The 26,545-nt window shown below is 35.1% G+C and overlaps 1 long non-coding RNA gene across 1 annotated transcript in view; it reads right to left on the bottom strand.

Moving 5' to 3' along the window:
- LOC111091055 overlaps window positions 1-23,263 on the bottom strand; it is a 29,848-nt gene extending 6,585 nt beyond the window's left edge. The window contains exons 1-3 of the long non-coding RNA XR_005373781.1: window positions 23,064-23,263; window positions 16,185-16,249; window positions 15,076-15,319 (exon numbers count right to left, since the gene is read on the bottom strand). This is a non-coding gene — a long non-coding RNA (uncharacterized LOC111091055). The remainder of the gene's footprint in view (window positions 1-15,075; window positions 15,320-16,184; window positions 16,250-23,063) is intronic.
- Between the last annotated feature and the right edge of the window lie 3,282 nt (window positions 23,264-26,545).

Raw genomic sequence — 26,545 nt, 5'->3', positions numbered from 1 at the left:
TTTGCCAGTCAATGTCTGCCAGGTACCCTTTGCCTTCAAATGGTGGAGGATGGTGCCTAAGCCCTGGGTCTAACACTGCCAGGCCTGCCCCAGTGTTAATGGCCCATTAATCACCATTCAACAGCGTTCTGAGTCATTGCCTCTTTGGAAAGCACAACGCTGCTTCCTTACCTCATCCACCCTTGTCCCTCAGGATCTGGAAGGGTGGTAATTGTCTCCAGCTTGAAGCCCTTAGAGAACTATCTTCCAGTGGGAAGTGGTTACTAATTATCTATTAAAGTTGTAGTTGTTCTGAATGCACAAATAAGTAAATAAATTTTTATAAAAACGTCTTCTCAAGGCTCTTTAAAATGACAACTTATGAAATGAGCTAATTTCTTGATATATACAAACTACCAAAAATCACTAAAGGAGAAATGGATAAACTGAACAGTCCTGCACTATTAAAGGCATTAAATTTGTACTTAAATCTTTCCCCAAAGAAAACTCAAGGACCAAATAGAATCACTGGAGAACTCTGCCAAACATTTAAGAAAGAAATAACATTCACCCTACATAAATTCTTTCAGAAAATACAGAAAAAGATAACATTTTCCAACATTTTATGAGGCCAGCATAAACCTCACACTAAAATCAGAAGATGTTATTATAAGAGAACTTCAAGCCAATATTCTTCATCAAAATGGATGCAAAAATAACCTTAACACAATATTGAAAACAAAATGTAGACATTTGCAAAAGTGATAATACACAAAAACCATGCAGAATTTACCCCGAGAATTCAAGAGTTCAAATTTCAAAAATTAGACAATTTAATATAAGCAAACTAAAAAAAAAAAAAATGAGTATCTCAATAAGTACAAAAGAAGACATTGATGAAAGCCAAAACCACATCAAAAATCTTCAACAAATTAGGAATAGTAAACATTTACCTTGATATAATAAAAGGCTTGGATGGACACTTCCATCTGACATCATACGTTATAGTGAAACATTAAATATTTTGTCTTAAAGATCAGAATAAGAGCAATGATATCTCACTTGTACTTCACATTTTTACTGAGGGTTCTACTGTAATCAGGTACAACTAGAAATAAAAGATATAAAGATCGAAGAAGAAAACCTATATTTTCAGATGACTTGATTATTCTCATAAAAATCCAAAAGAATCGACAACCAATAGAACTAAGTTAATTTAGCAAGATCGTAGGATAGAGGGACAATAAAAAACATCAACTGCATTTCTAAATATTAACATTTTAGAAAACAAAATTACATTTATATTTAAAAAGCATAAGAAACATTAAATATTGAGGAATAATTCTAATAAGAACTCTACTAGGCCTCTGCATTGCTGAACCATTATTGAGAGAAATTTTAAAATCTTACATTTCTCTTACATTTACATTGCCATGTTTACAGAATGGAAACTCAATATAGTTAAAATGCCTATTATTTCTAGAAAATATAGTTCAGTTCTAAAGTTTATGTGGAGCTACAAAGAATCTAAAATAGCTAAAATATACTTGAAAGAGAACAAAATTATAGGACTAGATTCCCTGAATTCAAAATTGACCTTAAAGTCACAACAATCTAGACAGAAAAGTACTTAGAGAACAAGCAGATTAACAGAATAGGTCCACACAAGATTAATCGTCAAAACTCACAAAACTGAACACCGAGGGTGTGTACTTTTTATCATATATAATTGATATCTCAGTAAAACAAAAGGAAAAAAATCAAAGTGAGAAATAATGAGTTCCTGAAATAAGTTAGTTACTACTCTGTTTGGTTCTTTGGTTCTAGTGACCGTTCTGTAATTTTATTTCTATTACTTCCACAACTGGTAACCCTACTTGAAGTCAGTTCCAACTTAACCTCTGTAATCATATTCTGAAAAACATTTCCATGTTTCCTCCTAGTCTTCATAATGAATCACAAATCAGTGAAAAACAGGATTTCCTGATCTGGGTTCTTCCTCTCTTTCCACACACCCACTTCCATACGTTCCTTTTATTGTACCTGGACTCAGTTCCTTGATTGTCTTGCTATATTACATGCTGCCCATGAATATAGACCCACCCTATATTTCTCACTCCTCCCAATCTGTGTTAATCAGTGCTAATTTCATTGTTTCCTTGGCACAGTGCCCAGTACCTAATAAATGGGTCCTCAATGTAAAACTCTGCCAGACAAAGCACCTGGAATATATGAATTTTATAAAATGAATTTTATATTGAATCTTCTGATCCCTCCTATCATGTTCTACATTAGTGTTACACATACAGGCAGCTAAACTGACCAAATCCAAGTTTGTACCTGCCTTGCTTTTTCTTTTTTCTTTTCTTTTCTTTTCTTTTTTTTCTTTTCTTTCTATTTTATTTTTTTGTGCTAAGCTTTTCAGGTTTCCACTAATAAACAAATATTCCACCATTACTAGTAAAATTAATCACTTAATACTAGTAAAAATACTAGTATTTCTAGATTTCCCTCTAAATATCTGGAAATTGGCTCCCAGGATAAAAATATAGAACACACAGTTAGGGGGAAAACAGTAAAATAGGGCTTTTATGCAATTTAAAATTATAGAAAAGTACTAAGACATGGGATAAATTTCAACTGCACAAAAATCTTTTTCCTGTCATAAATCCCCACACTCAAATTTTACCCTTTGCTACCTATGTCAAACTGACTTTACTATCCCAGCTAAGATACCTCCTCTTCCATGAAGGCTTTATTTTTATCATTATGCTTTTTTAATTTCTCTAGACTAGGTTGGATGCCCCTTTACATCACAAAGCTGTGCCTTATGATGAGAATCTCATCTCGTTCCATTGTATTTGCTTCCTTATATGCCTTCCTCACTGGACTATGAAGTTTTCCAGGGTAGGATACTACCTTATTTATATCTGTATTCCCCTGCACAGCATAGAGGGACTCCACAGAGCTGTGTGCTAAGTTAATGTTTGAAGTAGTAATGATTACAGACTGTCTGATTGCTTGAACAGAGTTTTTACACACCTCCTGGGACTTATAATATTAATCAGACTTGGATCATCATTGCCATACCTAACACTCAGAGAAAAAATGTACAAAACAGCCATGATGCACATATCCAAAAAAGGAGCTGTCTAGGAAAAGCATTTTCTCACTTGTAAGATGTTCAGCGTCATCCAATAAGTTAATTTATATGCATTTCTAATTAGATTTTCTAACAAAAAGTAGGTGATTTTCGAGCTTCTGCTCTTATTTTTAAATGCATTGATTGGCTTAATATCTTGAGATGGCCCTCCTATGTAATCCCAGGTAATGCAATGATCTATTGCTTCCAGTTATGATGTTCAAATACGTAATTGCAAATATTGAAAAAGAAATAAAACTCTGAATACCACACTATATTTATTTCAAATTCCCCTGTTTGTCTCATTCCAAGGATTATACTGCTTTAAAGGCTCATAAATAGTGTTTCTTCATTTCCTCTGTTGAGGTCTGGAAGATAGGGTTTGATTTGTATTTGTCAACGTCTTAATTTCTTCCAGTACCATTTCAAAAAAATAAGTTTTTCTTAATTCATTCTTCTTTGTATATTTAAGCTCTCTGACCTGGTGTGAATTTACCATCCCTATATTCAGCTACTTTGCTATGTCAGAAACAAATCCAGTAACAGTGAATATGCTTTACAGGATAAACATTTAGGAAAATATTGGTTTTGCATAATACTTTATTTTATGATAGGGATGCCCAGATTTTATTTTCTTCTTTCTGTGGTTCCCCCCCCCTACCCCAGATTCATCTGCAGAACTTCCTACTGAAAATCTAATGAAAGGGAAACAGAAATGAATGCCAAAAAACACAGGGGCTACTATAGCACAATATCATAGATGTAAAAACCATGGAAATTTATTTCTCACAGCTTTTTAAAAGATTTTTATCTTATTTGAGAGAGACAGAGAGCATGAGCAGGGGGAGGAGCAAAGGGAGGAAATCTCAAGCAGGCTCCATGCCCAGCGTGGAACCCAGAAAAGGGCTCAGTCTCAGGACCTAAGTGAAAATCAAAAGTTGGATGCTTACCTGACTGAGCCACTCTCACAGTTCTGGAGGCTGGACATCCAAGATCGAGGTCTGGGTAGATTCAGTGTCTAGTGCAGACCTGCTTCCTAATTGGTGGATAGAAGCTTTTTTCACATAACCTCACATGGCCTGAGGAACAAAAGAGCTCTTTGAGGCCTGGCTCTAATCTCCTGATGAGGGCACCACTCTCCTGAATCAATTGCCTTCCAAAGTGTTCAACTTCAAATACTATCACTTTGGGGGTTCGGGTTCAACATAGGAATTCGGAAGGGATGAAAATATTTAGTCTATTGCAACTAGTAACTGTGACTGTATGTCGATCCACAACCAAACTTGCTAATTCTGCAAGGTGATTCATATTTGGTTGTCATCATCCAATCAGCAAATTATATACTGAAAATAACCAATAGTTGACTAGAGATAAGGCAATTTTTGTTAATTTCCTTTATTTCACTTTTGACTCACTCTGTTGTATTTGAAAACTTTATATAAAACAATATACTGGGCAGCCAGGGTGGCTCAGCGGTTTGGCGCCACCTTCAGCCCAGGGCATGATCCTGGAGACCTGGGATCGAGTTCCACATCGGGCTCCCTTCATGGAGCCTGCTTCTCCCTCTCTCTGCCCGTGTCTCTACCTCTCTCTCTCTCATGAATAAACAAAAAAACAAAAACCTAAAATTTGAAAATTGGCAGAAAAGTGTCTTTTTCTGTAAAATATAAGTCTGCTGCATATAATTACTATTAATGCTACACTGTAGAATATTTCATATGTGTATATATATAGTGTTATAAAGACAAACTACTTTTTATCAATTAACCTGAGGAATTTTCATGTGTCATTAAAATATTCCACGAAAGTATCATTATTTGGCATTTAGAGTCTTTGTAAAAAGATTGTGGTTATAAATATAAACTCACACCTATCTTGGTTTGTAGTAATGCTTTAGGATATATTCCTAGATATGAAATTAGCACATCCCAGATTATGAACACATTAAAGATTTTTGATACATACTGGTAAATGGATTTCAAGAACTAATATGATTGTCTCTGGTCTGACCATTTTTATTTAAGTTATGAGTCAATTCTTGCATGTCCTGGTCATAGCTTCCAAGGAGAATGATAATTTCAGTAAGGAAGCATCATCATCCACTTTTTCCCCTTATTCATTTGAATTATATTGTAGGATATCAGAAAGCTATCAACAATAGCCTTGGCTGGACAGAGTTTTGCAAAGACCACACCATTCTTGAGGGGGCAGCATTGGTACTGGATGTACTAAACAGAGCAGTGGTAAGGATGAAAAAAACTCTGAGATCTCATAAATGTAATATTTACTAATGTTGTAACTTGTGCAAATTACTTAACTTCTGGGTTTTGGAGTCCCCATTCATGAAATGGAAATTCATCCTTCACTCGTTGATTCACTCAATCATTTGTTTAAAAATATATGTTAAGTTCCTTCTATGTTCCAGGCACTACTGTAGGTGCTAGGAATGAAGTAATGAACAAAACACTCAAATACCTTGTGCTTATGGAGGTTATACTTCACTGGGAGAGATAAAGAAAGAAACAAATAGAAAACAGTATGCCATGAAGAAAAATTTAAATGTGAAGAGATAACAAGGCCCAGGGTACTTTTATCCACAGAGTTGAGAGAAGGTAGTGCCGAAGGGTAGCAGCTACACAAATGAGGTAAGGAAATGAGACTATAAGCGTATCTGGGCTATCTGAAGTGCCCACCTCTGGAATTTCAGTTTTGCTTTGGTTTGAGCTGTCAATAGAAAAAGCTCTTGGAGAAAAATAATATTCACTCCTATCACAGGCTTTATGAGAGGCTCAACTTAACCTGGTTGAATTTTCTCTTGACATATTTATTTCCTTTCTCAGCTAGTGCCCCCAGTTTCTGGAAAAGAAACTCAATAAGTTAAATGGAGAAAATCAATAAGAATCCAGCTTATTCTCCCTTAAAATATATTAGAAAGTAAGATATCAGCATTCAACACAGATTGACAGACTTCAGACACAGAAGACAGGATTGAAGGTGGATTTGAGATCTAAAGTTTGTTCATCTGGACTGGGTTTGTTCACTGATGAGGATAGGGGCTAGACTAAGTGATCTTTCCTTTTGTAACTTTATTTCTGTTGTCTACAGAACGATGAAATAACCATCACTTTTCATGGTTGCCGTGGAGATTAAATAAAATACTGAGTGCTGACACATGGCAAATGATAAAAGATTGTTAGCTACTGTTATTGTTGCTATGAATAAATTGGCCAAGACCATATTTCTCATTGTGATGCCTCCCAAGTTCCTTTTTAGTCATGTGGAGAACAGGCTTTGAGTCCTTAGATATCATGCCATGCAATCACCTTATTTTATCTTTGAGAACATTGATTCACAGGGGATGGCCATGGCCAGTTGGAGTCCTGAAGGTCTTCTTGCCACAGCCACCAGAGACTATCACATTACTGGGTGTACCTTATCTCTTATAATTATACCTTCACTTGGCATTCCTACCGAACAACTCCCACAATGTTTAATTTCTAGTTAAAACACTGCAGTTTGCTCAAGCTGACAGCTTCACCTCTGCATATGGTTTCTGTCAAGATACTTAAGAATTTCTTTCCTGCTGCCTTTTGATCCTAATTATGGCCAGCTGTAAACTAATTAACCTCTCTAGGTGTCTCCCAGGAGGTTAGAGTGCCCGGTAGCCAGGGCAACAGCGGCATTGCAGCTGGAAATAAATGATAACATAGCATATTGATTCGCCAGGCCTGCTAACCACATGGTAATTTCCTCACAGTCTTCTTGCTGGCAGAGATAACAAAAGCAATCAAGAGAGAGGCTTTTGTGATGGGTAAGGACTTAAATGTTCCTATTGTTTTAACTTTTTTCCACAGGCTAGTATCTAACTGGAGTAAACTGCAAATGAACGAATTAATTGATGAATGAGTGAATGAATGAATATATGTGAGTGAATAAAACAATGCACAGCTATGGCATAAAATGAACTAATCAACTCAAAGGTATTGGTTTTGTGTTGTCCACTATGTTATAAGGGTTTTGCTTCATCCACGGTGCTGGTGCTGGGAGGAGAGATATAAGGAGGTCAAGGATGAGCTGCAGCCCTCAAGGAATGTGATATCTAATCAAGGGATAAGGGAATCATTCCACCTAAAACTTCCAAATTTATGTTTCAAGACTTCTGTTGTGTTTTGTTTTTGTTTTTAATTGCTCTCTCTTTCTCTCAATCTTTGTGTATCTCTCTCTCCCTCTCTACTTATGTATACTATAATATACTAAAATATATTTTCACATGGATATATAAATATATTCATTTTCTTTTTCTATTTTAATTTGTATTCTCCACTAACCATTTCTGGGAAAAGCCATGTCTTTTGCAACATTGCATCTCCAATGATTTTACTGGGATATGTTCCATAAAAATTACTTGATTTGTATCACTGATTAAAGAACAACAACAAAAAATTCCTCTCTGCTGAATACAAGATATGAACTGAAATTTCAAGGTTATTAGAATGAGAAGCATCTTGGGACAAACTCCCAAAGAATTAGAGTCTATCAACACTTCTGTCTTTGAGGAAATATATCATTTTTTTCCCTCATGGTATTTAAATCAAGGGCATGTCTGTCTTGTCCCTCTCCTATCTTGGAAGAATAAGGAAATTGAAGGGATGATTTAGAAAGTTTTTTCCTCAGTATGTCCCAAATTCCCTCAAATATCACTTAATTTTCCTGTCTGCAACATGAGACAAATGTAAGCCCAGATGAGTGACATGAGTCCTACAAGATCACTAGACTACCTGGCAAATAAACTTCTCAAATCTAATCTTCTTGTGGTATTCAGAAACTAGAACCTAATAATAGTGTATAACTATTAGTTAAATTTTAACAAATAATGAGATTTTTTTTTTTTTTTTGCTTTGGCTGTGCATATTATTTCAAAATAACTTCTCATATGAAAAGGTAATTAAGATTTTATTCTTGTGTTTCATTTTTATAAGGCTAGCTAGCATTCCAGACTTATTCTCTTAGATATGTTCTTCTACAAAAGTGATGACACCAAATGCCTTAACTGTAGACAGTCCATGACTAATTGTCTTAAATATCTGCTAAAATATAAAAATTTGACTTTTTATACATATATACATATATATCAAAATGCTTAGTAAAGTATAAAATTATTTACCATATGTATTTTAAAGGAATGCAAACTATTTAGCGGAGTTAACAATTCCTCATTACTCCTCAATGTTTATCCATCGCTATTTAATAATCCTGGATTAGAATTCCTTTCCAAGCCAATTCTAACATGTATTTTCACACTCAGCAGTTCCCAAGAAAATTAGGGTTCCCAAGAACACAGGTCTTCAGGATGTTATTAAATATATTACAAAATCAAAAATGTCAAATCAGTTTAAGACATGCTAGATTAGAGAAATTTTAACTTATCTATTTTCTGCCATACTATTGGATCTTTAATACAATTATTGGTATTGTGCAACCTCATAAAGAGCATGATTTCCAAATTTATTGACCAGTATTCTATCTTCCCTTGTCATTTTCTGAAAAATGCTCTCAACAGGGAAAGGTGTCCCAAATGCCCTGATAGTGTTCAGGTTATCTGAAGGTCTAATATTCTAATTCAAGTTTGCAAAATTTATTTTGTGCAACTTCCATTTGCTCTGCTTAGTTAAGAAGATGACAAACACTCCTATTCATTGCCCTCCTTATCATGAGCATGGTGAATTCTAATGTACCTCCCTGTACGAAGAACTACATCTTCTTTAAATCTTGCAATTCTTAGGAGAAACCTTATGACCCATTCCTTCCCTGTAACTTCACTAAACTATGTAATGTCCCAGAATTCCTTAGTTATCTTCTCCTTCACCTTCATCTTTTACTTCCTATTCCTCTCCTACCGCTCTTCCACTTCCTCCTCTTCTCCTCCTTCTTCTGCTCCTCCCCCCTTCCTCTTCTTCTTCCTTCTCCTTCTTCCTCTTCTCTTTCATGGGAAGAAGAGCAAAGAAGACAGAAGGATGAGATCCCCAGTGGCAGCATCACATCCCTGTGACTTTTAACCAATTACTTTACTACACTGTTCTTACACTTAGCCCCTGGCAGTTTGCTAAAGCTCTCCCAGCCTGATTTGCTTATATTGCTTCTGTTGACTCACTGACGACTACATTGAGGATTTTGATATTTGATAAATCTTGCTTCCTGGTAGAAGCTACTTTTCACCTAGGGAGGCAGGGAATTAGCAAAATTCCAGGCTATACTGGACTTTTCCATGTTATAAATACAAAAACAAGAGCCAATGACTTAACTAAATAATTTTTTCTTTATGAAAAATTATTTTCAAGCATTCTCCTCTCATATTTTGCAATCATGTGAGGTGCTTTATTTTTTTAATCTTATGTCTTATGGTACTAGAAGGAAAATGTACTTCTGACTGTATTAATATAAACAAATGTTTAATTATTTAAGGGGAAGTATGGAAAGAAATCTTGGTTTTAATCATTAAATGTTGTTAATTAAATGTAACTTTATTATTTCTAGGCATATTACTAATGTCAAGTGTTACAAAAAGATTCAGTGAGCAAACCCTTACAAATGTTTTAATATGTACACCTATTTTCTTTAATTAGCATGAATTCACATGCAACTTGTTTTCCAAGTTTTGTTGTTTTACTTCGCTTCCTAGGTTGAGTAAATATCCCCTTTGCTGTCTTTTTTTATCTTATTAATTTGCTTAGTAAGCCTTTATATATATAAAATACTAAAATAAAGATCAGACTATCCTCAAATGTTTTTTATTCTGATGCTCAGAGTACAATGTTTGTGTTGTTTAGCCAAAAAGGATAATTAAGTTTCTGACAAAATGGTGTCTGTAGATATTCCTCAAATTGAATTCAGGGACAACTTGGATATAGGGACAAGAAACAAAAAAATTCAAGGACAGATTAAAATCTTACTGAATTTATATCAAATTTTACTGAACTTAGACTGAGCATGTGTTGTACAAGCAAAGGTCTTAGAAACTGGTTTTTCAAAGACAGTCCTCTATTTATACATATTATCAAGTTGTGCTATAATTCTTTGGTTTGTACATCTCTCTGATTCCAGTAGGTTGGGCTGCTGGCAGACAGAGTCGGACCCAAGGATATTCTTAGGGAATTAGTGGAATAAATATTTAAATAAATAAGGACTTTATTTATTTATTTATTCATGAGTGACATAGAGAGAGAGGCAGAGACATGCAGAGGGAGAAGCAGGCTCCATGCAGGGAGCCCTATGTGAGACTCCATCCCGTGACCCCAGGATCACACCCTGGGCGGAAGGGAGGAGCTAAACTGCTGAGCCACCCAGGCGTCCCAGTGAGGAATACTTTTAATTGGAACTTCCAACCAAACATGTCCCTATGAGTCCTCCAAATTATTATTACCTAAATAACTATATATGTATATAGCCAGAATCATCCTGTGATTGAGTTTTGTATATTTCATGCTATCAATGACTTACTCATGAAGTATCATAGAAATAAGTTGTTGCTTTTCCAAAAACATGGAATTTGTATCTGTAGGCAATATGTATGCTACGTATGTGTAGATAGATACATACATAAATGTATTCTGTATATATATGGTATTTATATATAATTATGTATATGTACATATTCAATGTATTATGTATCTATTTATATCTATTTGTCCATTACAGAACTATTTTCAATTGAAGTAAGGCATAAGGGATAAAAGGAAATTAGCAGAGAATAAGAGAAATTCTAAAAAACCAAAAACTTAAGAATTGTGCAAAATTACTGAATTTCCAGTCTCAAAAAGACTTACTGAAAGACAATTTTCCTACATTAAATTTCTAGGAATGCTTAATATTTCAAAAATAAAAGACTCACTTGAGCCTCAATATGAACCTGAAATCAGACTTCAATTTATTACTGCCAATTAAATTGAAAGAATCAAAATGTAAATGAGTAACATTTTTCAGTGACCCATATATCAAAGCCAAAGCCAAAGACATATCTTCTTAGAAAAAGACATTCTAGCCGATTATCTCATTTTATTCTTCTTCACATTGGTAGGGAAGAATCTGGAAGCCATAGGACCTTGATCAGTTAATATGACTCTATAGTACTGGGCCACCAGTCCATGTCCAGACTAGTTTATTTATACACTTACTGTGTGCTGGATAGTATTCTACAAGGCTTGGTAGAACATACAAAGAGGATAAAGCTTAGTCCTTGAAATACTTGAAACTGCAGAGACAATATAGCATGATGCAAATATTTTAGAGAATATATTTGCAAACTATATATTTTATAAGAGATTAATATCCATAAAAACAAATAACTCTTAAAACTCAACAACAAAAAACACAAACCACCAAATTCAAAAAACAGGCAAAGGACTTGAATAGACATTTCTCTAAGAAAGACATATACAAACAGCCAATAAGCACAGGAAAAGATGCTCAACATCACTAATTATTAGGGAAATGTAAATCAAACTACAATAAGCAAGGACCCCTGGGTGGCTCAGTGGTTAAGCATCTGCCTTCAGCTCAAGACATGATCTGGGAGTTCCAGAATTGAGTCTCACATTGGGTTCCCCACAGGGAGCCTGCTTCTCCCTCTGCCTATGTCTCTGCCTCTCTCTGTGTCTCTCATGAATAAATTTAAAAAGTCTTAAAAAAAAAAAACTACAATGAGCTACCGCGCACACTGATAGGATTGTAAGGATGTAGAGAAATTGGAATCCTTGTGTACTGTTGGGAATTTAAATTGGTACAGACTCTCTGGAACACAGTAAGTCATCTCCTCAAAAAATTAAAAATAGGGGTGCCTAGGTGGCTCAGTCAGTCAAACCGCTGGTTCTTGGTTTTGGCTTAGGTCAAGATCTCAGGGTCATAGGATTGAGCCCTGAGTTGGGCTCTGCACTTAGTGCAGGGTCTGCTTGAGATTCTGTCTTTCCTTCTCCATTTCTCCCTCCTCCCCATCTCATACTCTCTCTCTCTCTCATAAATAAATAAATAAATTAATTAATTAATTAATTAATTAATTAATAAATCTTTAAAAAAATTAAAAATGGAATTGCCATATGATGCAGCAATCCCACTTCTGGGCTTTATGTAAAGACCTAAAAGTGGGGTCTCAAAGAGATATTTGCATATCCCTGTGCATAGCAGCATTATTCATAATAACTAAAACATGGAAGCAATCCAATGTCAACCAAAGGATGAATGGAAAAGCAAAATGTGGTAAATAATACATTGGGTTATTATTCAGCCTTTTTTTTTAAAAAAAAAAAAAAAAGGAAAGAAATTCTGACATATGCTACAACATGGATGGAACTTGAGAATATTAGGCGGAGTGAAACAAGCTAGTCCAAAAAAGTCAAATAATACATGATTCCATATGTCCCAGGTTCTTACAATAGTCAAGATTATAGAGAAAGAAAGTATAAGTGTAGTTGTCAGGGCCTAGGGAAAAGAGAATGGGAAGTTATTTTTTCATGGTTATAGAGTTTTAGTTTTACAAGATGAAAAGAGTTCTTTCTGTATATGGAGGCTACTGATGGTTGCATAAAATTATAAATGCATTTAATATCACTAAACTATACAGTGTAAAATGATTAAGATGGTCTGTTATGTGTATTTTACTGCAATAAAAATAGCTGTTCCATTTAGTTCAACCCAATAGTTAGTGTTCAATAAATTTTAGCAATCATTATTAACACAATATCTAGAGACTGGTTTTGTTCAACAAATACTTAGAATACAAACCAATATTTTCACATAAGCTAAGAGGCAAAGATATTAACTATTCTAACATGAGATGCATATTAGCTATATCAGATAGTAGGAACACAGTCAGCAAGAGCAGCACTTCTGTGCACCTGGATCACCTAGGGTATTTCTAGAATGTATATTCTTACCTTGTAAGGGTAGGTAGGGTTTGAGATTCTGCATTTCAAACCAGTTCCTAGGGAACACCCATTCTGCCTTCGCAGGCCCACACTGATCATTAGGAACCAGAAGGACAAAGAGGAAAGAAGAAAGTGACTGAAAGATGAGAAAGATGAGTGCCACCTGAAGGCAGCCCGATACCTTTTCTTAGCCAAAATGGAGGATTAGAAAGGAAATGGAGAAAGAAGATAGGCAAGAGAAATCCAGTGCATCCAGGAGAAATGTCATTGTTATGGCCATGGGCAGACAGAAAAAGCTCCCTGTAGGCCAAGTGTGTTTGAGTCACTGATGGGCTTAAGTAAACTTTGCAATCAGAGGTAAACCTGGGTTTTACGGAGTCTGAGATTTATTTTTCTAAGGACGGTGGCTCTTTCAAAGAAAAACTGTATGTATATACACACACACATACATACATATATATATATATATACACACAGTTACATATACTGTATAAATATATACAAATATATATGTATAAATATAAATACATATACTATATTTTATATTATAAGATATGAAATTAGAATGAGAAAAAAGCAAATTTACAAACTTTAAAAGCTGTGTATCATGAATATCACATTATCAAAAAATTTAACATAATTTGAGGGGATTAAACCACATAAATCCTCAACTTAATTTTTAACCCACAGCCATTCCAGCAGCATGGGAAACATGGAGAGTATAATGGGAGAGAGTTGAAGTAGACAAATAGTAGCTATTTTAATCTTCTGTGGGCAATATATATTACTTTTGCAAATTTTATTGGATATATGGCCGTGTTAACACAGAGATAAGTAAAGAGTTTATGCAGATTAAGGTTTGGAAGTTTAAGCTTTGTGGCTTAAAGAGATATATACTTCAGCTTGGGCTTCTGTATTTTGCTGTCCCTGCACGTCCCCCAGTCCAGGGTGAAGATGTGGGCTGGGAGACAACTGTAAAAAGCATTTTCTCTGATGTTTGTGGCAATCATGTAAATGACCAGAAGATATCTCTATAAAATGTGCATGGGCATAATTGTAGCATAATTCTGTTGTGGATTAACTATTTAAAAGAGGACAGAGAAAGAGCATATGGCCTAAATGCAAGAGAAAATGAGTTGGAGAAACCAGGAGAAGAGATGGTAATTCCCAGCATGGAGTTAAATTATCTTGCTTTTTTTTCTTTTTCAAAATATGATTTTTTATACTTATTTTTTTAAGATTTAATTTTTAAGTAATCTCTACACCCACTGTGGGACTTAAACTCACAATTCCACGATCAGAAGTAAGGTCCTCTAAGACTAAGCCAGCAAAGTGCTCTTCTATTGACATTATTTAATGACTGAATGGAATAATGGGGTTGCCCATATGAGGCAAATGATTGGCAAAAGCTGCTTCTCCAATTATCATGAAAGGTATGTACCTACATATATTTCAGTACTTTTGTTTATTCTGTACTTTTTTTTCACCCCCTATAAAACAGACTATCATCTTGAATATGGCTTAACGTGATGTCCTTACACAAGAGTTGTCAACTGTGTCTGTGTGTGTCCCTGTGTGTAAAAAAAGAACAAAGCAAAGGATGAGTAGCTCTCTGTGGTTTAGCTCGGTTTCTTAACTACAGTGACTAGACACACTGGTTTGTGGTAATTCATCCTGGATTGTGTCATAAATAATTTTCTACCAATAACTGTTTAAGTACCAAAGGTTGGAAACAATTTTTTTTGAGTGTGAGAGGTTATCCCAATTCCAATATTATTATTTACTTTCATTTAAATATGGCACCTTTAATAAAGAAGAAAGAGTTGAATTTATAAATATTGTGCCTAACTCTTTGAACATAACTCTGGGTAGATCACATGAGCTAATTGAACACATGAACCTAATTCTTCACCATGAGCTATCACACAGAAGCAGAATGTCCCTGACCATTTTCCAAAAACTTAGTGGATTTAGAAATTGAGTTTGGAAAATCAACCCAAAGAATTATAAAGAGATATTTTTAAAATGGGAACTTACCATACAAAGGTTATCAATTTTTAAAAAGCTATCATATTTCAGTCCTTTACATCTCCAACTTTCTCAGGTTTTCAAAGGCAATCATCTCAAGTATCACTCCAGTCAAACCTGAGGTTGCTAGACGATGTCTCCAAGAGTTAGCAGAGTCTGAATGACTTTTTTTAGTCCCACCTCACTTCTGTTAGCATTTCCTCAGGGAGTCGATGTTGATATTGTCAGAGGTTTTGGCATGCCTGTCTTGCTACTAATGGATAGGACAGAGATTACACAGTCTACTTAACAACCAACAAGCAAGAAGAGTGTTTGGGTGTGAATATCGTGTTAGGTCTTGCTTTATTCTCAGTTCTCCTTATAGTTCCTTCCCCCTCATAAGGAGGAAAGCACTGGTTATCTAATCCACTTCTGAAATGTCTATTCTCTGTATGCAGTGTTTTGGAAGAATCTCTCCATAGATATTTCATGAAAGTTTATTGTAGGCTGTAAGCTAGCTGTGCAATATTCACAAAGGATAGTTAGCATGTTGACCACAAGGAGTTTGCAGTTGAATGGAAAAGACATATATGTACCAGATAATTCTAATGCAGTATGGTAATAGCAATTCTAATGCTATCTGTAGGGTTTGCTGTGAATGCAATGTTCCATCCAGACATGGAGAGCTCAGTGAGAACCAACCAAAGGAGGTGACAGGAACATAACAAGGCTATTGTAGTTAGAGAATGGGGGACAAGGAATAAGGTGGAATAAAACATAGTTGGAGAGATTGTTACAAGAATATTCCAGGCATATCAACCATATGGAATTTATTCAAAGGTGGTGGACATTTATTGAAAAAATGTAGGTAGAAGAGTTAAGCGATATGCTTCACACACAGGATGATTTAAGCCAGTTAGAATTATATTGCATTGGCCCAGAGAAGAGGATGTGGGAGGTTGGTTTAGAGGTAGTAGCCATGGTGCTGGTGAGGAATGGATATATTCTGTATACATTTTGGGGACAGAACCATAGGATTAGGTACCAGATTGGATGTGAAAGAAAGACAACACTGAAAAATCGAGAAAGAATAGCAAAGTTATGGCTTAAGTAGCTAAGAGAATAATGGTACTACTTACTGACGTGGTTGATGGTTGATAACAAGAAAGAATTCAGTGTTTTACAAAATAAAGTCCAAGATGAGCTAGAAGCCATTCAAATGAGAAAGATACAGTCAGTTACTCATTATTCATGGTAGTATGTCCTGTCATCTTGCCATAAACACTGAATTAGTGAATATAGAACCTTTTACCCCTGGGGAAATACAAGGTTAGTTTCCTGCCAGACTCTGGTCATACTTCATCAATGAATCAATATGTGACCTTATGTTTTGTGTATTTTTATGTGTTTCTACTCAAAAGCACATCATAGTTTACTTGTATGAGAGAGCACTTCAGCACCACTCTTGGGGATCATTTTAAATAGCAACTAGTAATTTATTTTAAATACACTTATAGGGGGGCCTGGGTGGCTCAGCAGCTGAGCGTCTGCCTTTGGCTCAGGTCATGATCCTTGGGTCCTGGGATGGAGTCTCACATCGGGCTTCCCACAGAGAACTTGTTTCTCCTTACTTATGTCTCTGCCTCTCTCTCTCTGTGTCTTTCATGAATAAATAAATAAAATCTTAAAAACAATAAATAAATGCATTTATATTATAACTATGTTAGAACATAAAGACCTCTGGTCAAAGGAAATGTGATAACATTTGCAAGAACATTTCAGGATCAAATACTTGTATCAGCTGAGTTATAGACAGTGCCTGGGAGAGTGGAAAGATCCAGAGATAAGAGGTAATGCACCAGCCTGAGTACCCCTTCTGCCACATATGGATTGTATGACTTTGGAGAAATCATTGACACTTTGCAATTTGTTTCTTATCTGGAAATTTGGACTATAATGCTTACTTAGCTAAGGATATTTTAAAGTTTTGGGGAGATCAAGAACACATGTGAAAGCACTTTGGAATCAGTAAAGTTAATCAAATGGAAGTTATTATCAGCTACAGAAAACCTAAGTACTCAATTTCTAAGTTATCAGTTTACTTACCCTTAATACTTTTTCTAGTTGGGATAACTTAGATAGAATGCAGAAAAAAAAAATGAAAACCTTTACTTGAAAACAGGACCATGCATTTTAATCTCATATTTGCAGTTCTTTGTGCTATAGATGTTTGCAAAGTTACCAAGCCTTTCTGAAGTCCAGTTCCTCAACATAAAATGAGAATCATAATATTTATTATATAAGTATGGTTTTTAGATGAATTATACTCTATAACTAGCAAAGATGTTTGTAGAAGAGAAATAGACACATTGAACTCGATGTAAAAAATTGCCACTAGTACTGAGAAGGTAACTTTCTCTTCACCTCTCAGCAACTTATGTGAGGTACTATGGGTGCCTGATAAAGTAGAGTTTTGCCAGAAGATTTATAACAAAGGAGAAAGAGAATTAACATTTGTTTGGTGGCTGTCATTTGCCAGGCATGCAAAAATTGCTATCCATATATTATTTCATTATTTTATTTTGTAAAAACTCCCATATAAGAATGGGTGCTATAATTTGACATATGAGGAAACTAAGACCTGAAAAAGTTCATTGCATTATCCAGAGACATAGAGCTACTGAATGGATGAACAAAGATTATAATTCAAATTTGTCGGGCCTTAACAATCCAAACTTTTTCTATTTCCCATATATTCTGGACAATAGAGATGTTCTTCATTGTTTGCTCTCTATATCTAGACCAGTCTACCACTGCACAGAGAGATAATTCCACAATCTTAAGTGATACACAAAATGCCATGCATTTCTTTGTAATAATATTAAAGATATTATTTATTAACACACTCAACAATTAATGGAGAACTGAATATATTAGAACTCAATTTGGTTGTGAATAACACAAATAACACAAAAGCTAACACTCAGTGGCTTAGATCTGAGGGGTTTATTCTTTTCAAGTTAGAGTCATGAGGTGAGCAGGCACTCTCTATAGCTATAGTTCTATCTTGGTGGTCTGTTTATCGTATCTTCAGAGGGGGTTTCTTGATCACCAGCTCATGATTACAAGATAGATGCTGAAAAAAGGAGATACTGAAAAAAGGGGAGAGGGCAGCCCAGGTAGCTCAGTGGTTTAGCACCGCCTTCAGCCCAGGGCGTGATCCCGGGATGGAGTCCCACATCAGGCTCCCTGCACGGAACCTGCTTCTTCCTCTGCCTGTGTCTCTGCCTCTCTCTCTACTCTCCCCCCCCCCTCTCTCTCTCTCATGAATAAATAAATAAAATCTTTAAAAAAAGGGAAAATAAAAGGGGAGAGAGAGGCAAAAATCATGTGTCATGATTTGACTAAAATTAACAACACAGGAAACAACAGATGTTTGCGATGATGCAGAGAAAGGGAAATCCTCACACTGTTGGGAGGAATGCAAAGTGGTGCAGCCACTCTGGAAAGTGTGGAGGTTCCTCAAAAAGTTAAAAACAGAACTACCCTACAATAAGGCAATTGCATTACTTGGTATTTACCAGAAGGATACAAAAATACTGATTTGAAGGGGCACATGCACCCCGATGTTTATAGTAGCATCATCAACAAGAGCCAAATTTGGAAAGAGCCCAAATGTCCATTGACTAATGAATGGATAAAGCAGCCATAAAAAAAAAAAATGAAATCTTCCCATTTGCAATGATGTGGATGGAGCTAGAGAGTATCATGCTAAGTGAAATAAGTCAGTCAGAGAAAGACAAATATCTTCTGATTTCACTCATATGTGGAATTTAAGAAACAAAACAGATGAACATAAGGGAAGGGAAAAGAAAAAAAAGAGGAGGAAGAAAGTCATAAGAGACTCTTAGCTACAGAGAACAAATTGAGAGTTGATAGAAGGAGATGGGTTAAAGAGTGATGGGGGGATCCCTGGGTGGCTCAGCAGTTTAGCGCCTGCCTTTGGCTCAGGGCGCGATCCTGGAGTCCTCGGATCAAGTCCCACGTCGGGCTCCTGGCATGGAGCCTGCTTCTTCCTCCTCCTGTGTCTCTGTCCACCCCCCCCGCCCCGTGTCTATCATGAATAAATAAATAAATAAATAAATAAATAAATAAATAAATAAATCTTTAAAAAGATAATAAAAAATAAAGGGTGATGGGTATTATTAAGGAGGGCTCTTGTGGGATCCCTGGATGGCTCAGTGGTTTGGCACGAGCCTTCGGCCCAGGGCCTGATCATGGAGTCCCAGGATCGAGTCCCACATCGGGCTTCCTGCATGGAGCCTGTTTCTCCTCTGTCTGTGTCTGTGTCTCTGCCTCTCTCTCTCTCTCTCTCTCTCCCTCTCTCTCTCTCTCTGTCTCTCACAAATAAATAAAAATCTTTAAAAAAAAAAAGCTGATAAAAAAGGAGGGCACTTGTGATGAGCACTGGGTGCTGTATATTAGTGATGCATCATTAAGTTCTATTACTGAAACCAGTATTACACTGTATATTAACCAACTAGAATTTAAGTAAAAATTGAAAAAGAAAACTTGAAAATACTATAACAACAACAACAAAGATGTTTTGAATTTAAGTACTCTGCCTTTAAACAAAACGATAAATAATCTCTTTAATATTGCTACCCAAGCAATTAATGTTAGCAAAATTCTTAGACAAAATATGTTTTTTAAAATATGTATTCAATTCTGTGGTACTATATTTTTCTCTCTTTGCTAATTGTACATAATTTGTGATAGATTGAACACCAAGAGTTCAAATACTTGAAGTGCCATTATTTAGCACTTTGGCCAGTTTGCAAGATTGTATTATAAAGTTTGAGTCATTCTTTTATTGAGGTTTCAAAGATACACTTCAGACAGGTTTTCAAAAAAAAAAATAGATAATCTTTATAATGTGTTTGCTTCTAATTAGTGAAACCTGTAAGATCACATTATTACTGTAAAAAAGTATATGTGTTTTCATATTTCATACCTTTTGACCTAACCAAGGAGGGTCTCGAATGTGAACATTTTAATGTCAAAATAGAATTAACATCTTTGAACTTATAATAATAACTATATTTTTCTTTCTCTTTCTTCCTTCTGTAAATTCTTTATCCTGTGTTTTTGGTTCAATGAGTTTATGCTTTAAAAAATGTCTAATTCAGGAGAGGATGGGTGGGAGAAATGAGTAAAGGGTCAAAAGGTATGAACCTCCAATTATAAGATAAATTTAAGTCCTGGTGATGTAATATACAGCATGGTGACTAGAGCTAACAGTACTGTATTGTATATTTCTGAAAGCTGCTAACAAAATAGATCTTAAAAGTTCTCATCACGAGAAAAAGAATCTTACAATTGTTAGAATTAGTAAGCCAATAATGATAAATTATCATTACATAGATTTCATACTGAATTCAGATTTATTTCATTTTCTAGATCTTTTTTTCTGCTCTATTATCCCATCTAGGGTACCACATTATATTTAGTTGCTGTGTCTCCCAAGGCTCCTCGTGGCTGTGAATGTGTGTCAAATTTCCTTTGTTTTAGATGACCTTGACAGTATTGGGTGTTTTTATCAGGTATTTGGACAATGTCCTTCAGTTAAAATTTTGCTGATTTTTTATGATTAGATTGGAGCTGTGACCTTTGTGAAGAAGACCACAGAGGTGAAATGTCATTCTCATCACATTGTACCAAGGGTACATACTATAAAATGCCTTATCACTGTGAATGCTGACCTTCATTGCCTGGGTGAATAGTAACTGTTAGTTGTTGGCTACAAAGTCTTTGTTGGGTATGTTATGTTCTACCATCTTGAGGGCAACAAAGCTACATAAATTACTTGGAATTCTTCATTAGAAATGTGTCTCTTCCCTTCAATTTGTTTAATAAGTCATTAAATTATGTCAGTAAAGACTCATGGATATATATTTTAGACTTTGGGTTATAATCTAATACTACTTCTTGTTTGTTTTTGAATTTTTTTCCATGAAAATCTGGAGAAATATTTTAATTTATCATTATTAGTAATAGAGGCAGATAAAAATTGCTAAATATTTAGAAGTTGTGAACAATATAATGAACAAATTTGTCTAATTCACATATGTAGGACTCTGTAGCCAACAATGAGAGAATGCACATTATTTTGAAGAGTATTTAGAACAATTTACCAAAATTGTATATAGGATGAATGATAAGCTAATCTGGACAACTTCAAGAAGCTGAAATAACCCAGCGTGTTTCCTGACCAAAGTGTAAAATTAAGCTAGCATTAAAAAAGGACACAAATAACAAGAAAAATTACTATTTTGCAATTAAGCAAAATATGACCCACTGCACAATTGTTTAAAAAATAAATTACTGATTCTTTAAATGTAGGTTGTATGTAATAATTTTCTTCCAAAGAGTTATTTCTGTAGGGGCACCTGAGTGGCTCAGTGGTTGAGCATCTGCCTTTGACTCAGGTAGTGATCTTGGGGTCTCGGGATCGATCCCACATCAGACTCCTTGCAGAAAGTCTGCTTCTCCCTCTATCTATGTTTCTGCCTCTATCTCTGTGTGTCTCATGAATACATAAATAAAATCTTAAAAAAAAAAAGGTTAATTCTGTAAAGGGCAGGGGTAATAACTTTAGAGTGGAAAAACAGAGAAACACTAATTCTGTCAGGTGATAAGATCAACATCAGTAGTCATAAATCGTGTTGATAGCACAGACCCTTGATGTATAATGAAATGTCACTTTACCTCTGTGAACTTCCTCTAAAAACAATAACCCTTCTTTAATTATGAAGAAACATCAGAATAATTCTAAGAGGGCCATCCTATAACACGTCTGACTAGTATTCCTCAAAACTATCAAGGTTAAACAAAACAAGGAAGTCTGAGAAACTGTCCCACCCAAGAGAAATCTAAGCAGTTATGATGATAAATATAATATCTCCTGAAGGTATCCTGGAAGAGAAAAAAGATACAGTAAAAACTAAATAAACCTAATGAAAATATGGAATTAAGTTAATAATTATGTATCAATAATCAATATGCATTTACCATAGTAAAGTAAGATATTAATAATAGAGGACTGCATTGTGTGGGGGGTGGTGTGGATAATATGATAACTCTGTGCTATCTACTCAATTTTGCTATAACATAACACTATTCTAAAACATAAAGTATATTTTCCATAAAGTGTAAAGCAGCAAATATTTTAACTGAATTAAAGTAGAGCTAAGTTATATCAGAATTAATGGGATAAAGATAAAAGTAGGTCAGGGGACATTTTTAGCCTTAAATGCATATGCTGCAAAAGTGCTGAAGATTAATGGTAAGTATCCATCTGAAGACAATAGAAAACAAAATAAACCTTCAAAACTAGAAGAAAAGAAATAACCAAATAGAAATAAACAAAATAGTGAACACCAATTCAAAAGATAAATCAGTAGCCTCAAAATCTAGTCTTTTGAAAAGTCTAAGAAAATGTATATGGTAAATATGATCAGGAAAAAAGGAGACAAGTCACAATTTAATAACTTAAGAATAAGATGGAATATCACTATATCCTAGAAACCGTAAATATGAGAGCAAATTTTTAAAATGGCTATTCCAGTGAAAGTAGAAGTCTTCATAAGTTAATTCCTTTTAAAAATCACTTAATATATCTAAGAAGCAAAAATTCTGAAGCATGACAAAAGAAATTGAAGTTTAAATAAAATAACAACTTCTCAAAAAGAAAGCCACTACTAGAATAGTTACGGAAGACCAAACCAAACACAAACTTTGCACAAAGATTTTCAGAAATCCCTTGCTAAGAAAATAAAATGTTATCTGTCTAAGAAATTTTTCTAGGAATGCTCACCCTCCTCAAGATTACATCCTCCCTTATTCCCAGTACCTGTGAAAATGATGGGATATCACCCCTATGATTGTGTTATGTTATATAACCCAGTTTATTGAAGAAACAGGAAATGTATAAGTAAGCTTAATATCATCATATGTACCTTTAAAAAGGAGGTATTTTCTCAGCCTGGTAGCAGAAAAGGCAGGCAGAAATGGAGGTCAGAGACACAAGGAGTAAGAGAACTATTGACACACTATTGTTAGTTTGAAGATGAAGAGGTAATGTGAGAAAAAGTTATGGGGTTTGGAGAAGGTGGTCTTATGAACTGAAACATACCCCTTGACTAACAGACTGGGAAGAAGGGGGACCTCATCTCCACAACAACCAACATTTAGAATGAGCTCACAGATAGGTTATTCCCCAGAAGCTCCAGAAAAGAACACAGCCCTGCCAACATCTTGATTCTGGCCTTATGAGATTCTAAACAGAGATTCCGGTTGTGTTGTGTTCACACTCTTGACCAATGGAAATTGTGCTATAATAAATCTATGTGGTTTTAAGCCACTAGATTTGTGGTAATCTTTATGCAGAAGCAAAAACAAACAAAAAAAAAATGATACCTTGCCAAACTGAACTCATCTGTTTAGTCCAGAATAATCTTGATTTCACAATCTCATAAAGACATTACAAAAACAGAAAAGAACATCTTTTATGACCAGAAAGCAAAAATCCAAAACAAAATGGTACCACATCAATTTCAGCATATACTGAAACTAATCATATTTCATGACTAAATTGTACTTACTCCAGGAAAATAAAATGGTGCTCCATTCAATAAACAATCAATATAATTCAATATATTAACATAATACGGAACAAAAGTAGGTGATAATCCTGATAAGTGCCTATTATCATAGCTTCTGTGTAATATTTTATTTGAAGGTCCTAACTAGCCTAATAAGCCAACCAGTCAAACAATGGTATAAAAACTGGGACAGGGCAGCCCAGGTGGCTCAGCAGTTTAGCGCCACTTTCATCCCAGGGCCTGATCCTGGAGACCCAGGATGGAGTCCCACATCAGACGCCATGCATGAAGCCTGCTTCTCCCTCTGCCTGTGTCTCTGCCTCTCTCTGTGTGTCTCTCATGAATAAATAAATAAAATCTTAAAAAAAAATAGCTGGGACAATAGAATTGAAACTTGCTCCATTCACGGAAGACATAATTGCGTATGTAGATGATTGAAAATGAATCTATGTTTAAGCTATTGCAATTAATAAGTGAATTTAGCAAGGAAAAATATACGTTTAAAATTTAATAGTTTTTTCCCTATATGAACAATAAAATAATAGAAAACAAAATGAAGAATAAGGTTCCATTTACAATAACATCTAAGATTGTTAAATACCAAAGCATAGATCTAAAGAAGTGCTCAATACAAAGTGTAAGACATTCTTGAGATAATTTTAAAAGACAAATTATACTCCTTTATTCATGTACTGGAAGATTTAACACTCTAACAGTGTCAAATCCACAATCAGTATATTAATACCATTCTGATCAACATTTTAGCTGCTCTGTGTGTATGTGTGTGTGTGTGTGTGTGTGTGTACGTACACACATGTGTATGAGTATAGGTGTGTATTGTAAGTGGACAAGCTAAATCAAAACATTCTTCTAAATCAAGTAAAATGAGATGATTTACACTTCTGGGAACAAAAATTGTTATAAAGCCATTCTAAATAACAGATTATTCTATTGGAAAAATTCAGACACATAGAGGCACCTGGGTGGCTAGTCAGTTAAGCATCTGACTTTGGCTTAGGTCCTAACCTCAGAGTCCAGGGAGTGAGTCCTGCATCAAGGAGTATTGCCCCTCTACCTCTGCCCCTCACCCCACTTGTGCTTTCTCTCTCTCTCTCTGAAATAAATAAATAAAATCTTTAAAAAATTCAGACAAAGAAATTAAAGGACCAGTATAGAGAATACTAAAAAATACCCACATATATATGGCCACTTGATTTATGTTAAAGTTGCTATTGCATTGCAATAGGGAAAAGCATTATTTTCAATAAATAATAATAACTCATTTGAATATCAATGTGCAAAAAATGTATTGATCTTTGTTTCACCCAATATTCCAAAATAAATTCTAAATGAATTAAAGATATTATTAGTATGATAGTATTTCTATAAGATAACAGGATCATATTTCATTACTTAGGCAAAGAAAAAACTTCTTAAAAAGAAAAAGCTTCTTAAGCTAATCAAAAAGTACTCATCATTAACCAAAATGTTGCTAAATTATACAATATTAAAATTAATAGGCAATATTATTAAAAAATACCACTGTGAGAGTGAAAAGACAGGCCACTGAGCAGGAGACTATATTTTCAGCACCTAAAATAGAATAAGTCTTGTATACACAATTTAGAAATAATTTTTGAATGAATGAGGGGACAACTGCTTCTGGGAAAATGTATTTGTATTTTGTCCAATTTGTATTTTGCTCTGTTCCTGTTAAGTACTACTAAGCCCTGGATACTCTACACACACTTTACACACACATACTCCACACACATACATACACACACACACACAAACATGAAGGCTCTGAAGGTTAAAAAAATAAAGCAAGCAAAAAAGCAGACTGACTGGAGACTTCGGGACAGATGACCAGTTTGTGAGCTCTCTGGGTTTTCTTTTTATCTCACATATATCAGACTTGCCACAGATTGAGCTGGCAAGGCATGCAGGGAAAAAAAGAAAAGAAAACAAAAAATGCAGAAGTCTGCTTTCTTTACACAAAGGATCAGAAAAGAGGCAGCATGAGAAAACAGAAAACTTGTAGACAATAACTGCCCTAATCTAGCCAAAGGCACAGAAAAAGCTGTGCTGGACTCCCACCAGCCAGCAAAGGTCTTGTGGGGAGCCAGGACTCCTCCCACCCTCTCAAGATAATAACAGGCAGCCAACACTCCCCAGGCTGTCCCCTAAGGACATGTCAGAGAAGACCAATATTAGGAATGAAAAATTATCCCTCTACTCTCTAGATCTTCCAGCTACACTAAGAATTCAATTTACATGAGACAGATTGACAGGAGGAAAAAAAGTCCACAAATTGTATTATGTGTATATAGAGGCCCAACAGTAACATTGAGACCTCAAAAAATGACCGGAGCAGGGAGTTTTTATAGTTTTAGACAAAGAGACAATAAATGTGAGGAATTGACAGAATAAAGAAAACATATGTTTGGGAACTTTATTTAGGACCAGTGGAATTTGAACTGATGTAGTAGATTAGTAAAAAAGTAACATGTTTTATTTCTAAAGCTTTCTAGGCTTTAAAGTTCCTATCTGTACTCCAGTGATAAGGATTTCTTTTTCTTCTTACTAAAGGGAAGGTAACTCTCATATGGAAGATTTATGTCCTGCTTTAAGGGATACAGAGGAAGGTTCAAGGGTCCTTGCACTGGCTCTTCCTCAAGTAACTTGTATTCAAAATAATCAATATGCCAAAGTGGTACATTTTGGGCAGCCTGTCCTTGGCCACCATATCAACTATGGAGATGGAAATTTCTTCCTCACCAGGGAGTAATGAAGCTCCCAAAATCCACCCAGCCTCACCTATGGTGTCACTGGGA

Source organism: Canis lupus, chromosome 19 (genome assembly GCF_011100685.1).
Source record: "Canis lupus familiaris isolate Mischka breed German Shepherd chromosome 19, alternate assembly UU_Cfam_GSD_1.0, whole genome shotgun sequence".
Classification (NCBI taxonomy): domain Eukaryota; kingdom Metazoa; phylum Chordata; class Mammalia; order Carnivora; family Canidae; genus Canis; species Canis lupus.
Note: the sequence above shows the minus strand (reverse complement) of the source record. Positions and strands in the feature narration are given on the sequence as shown.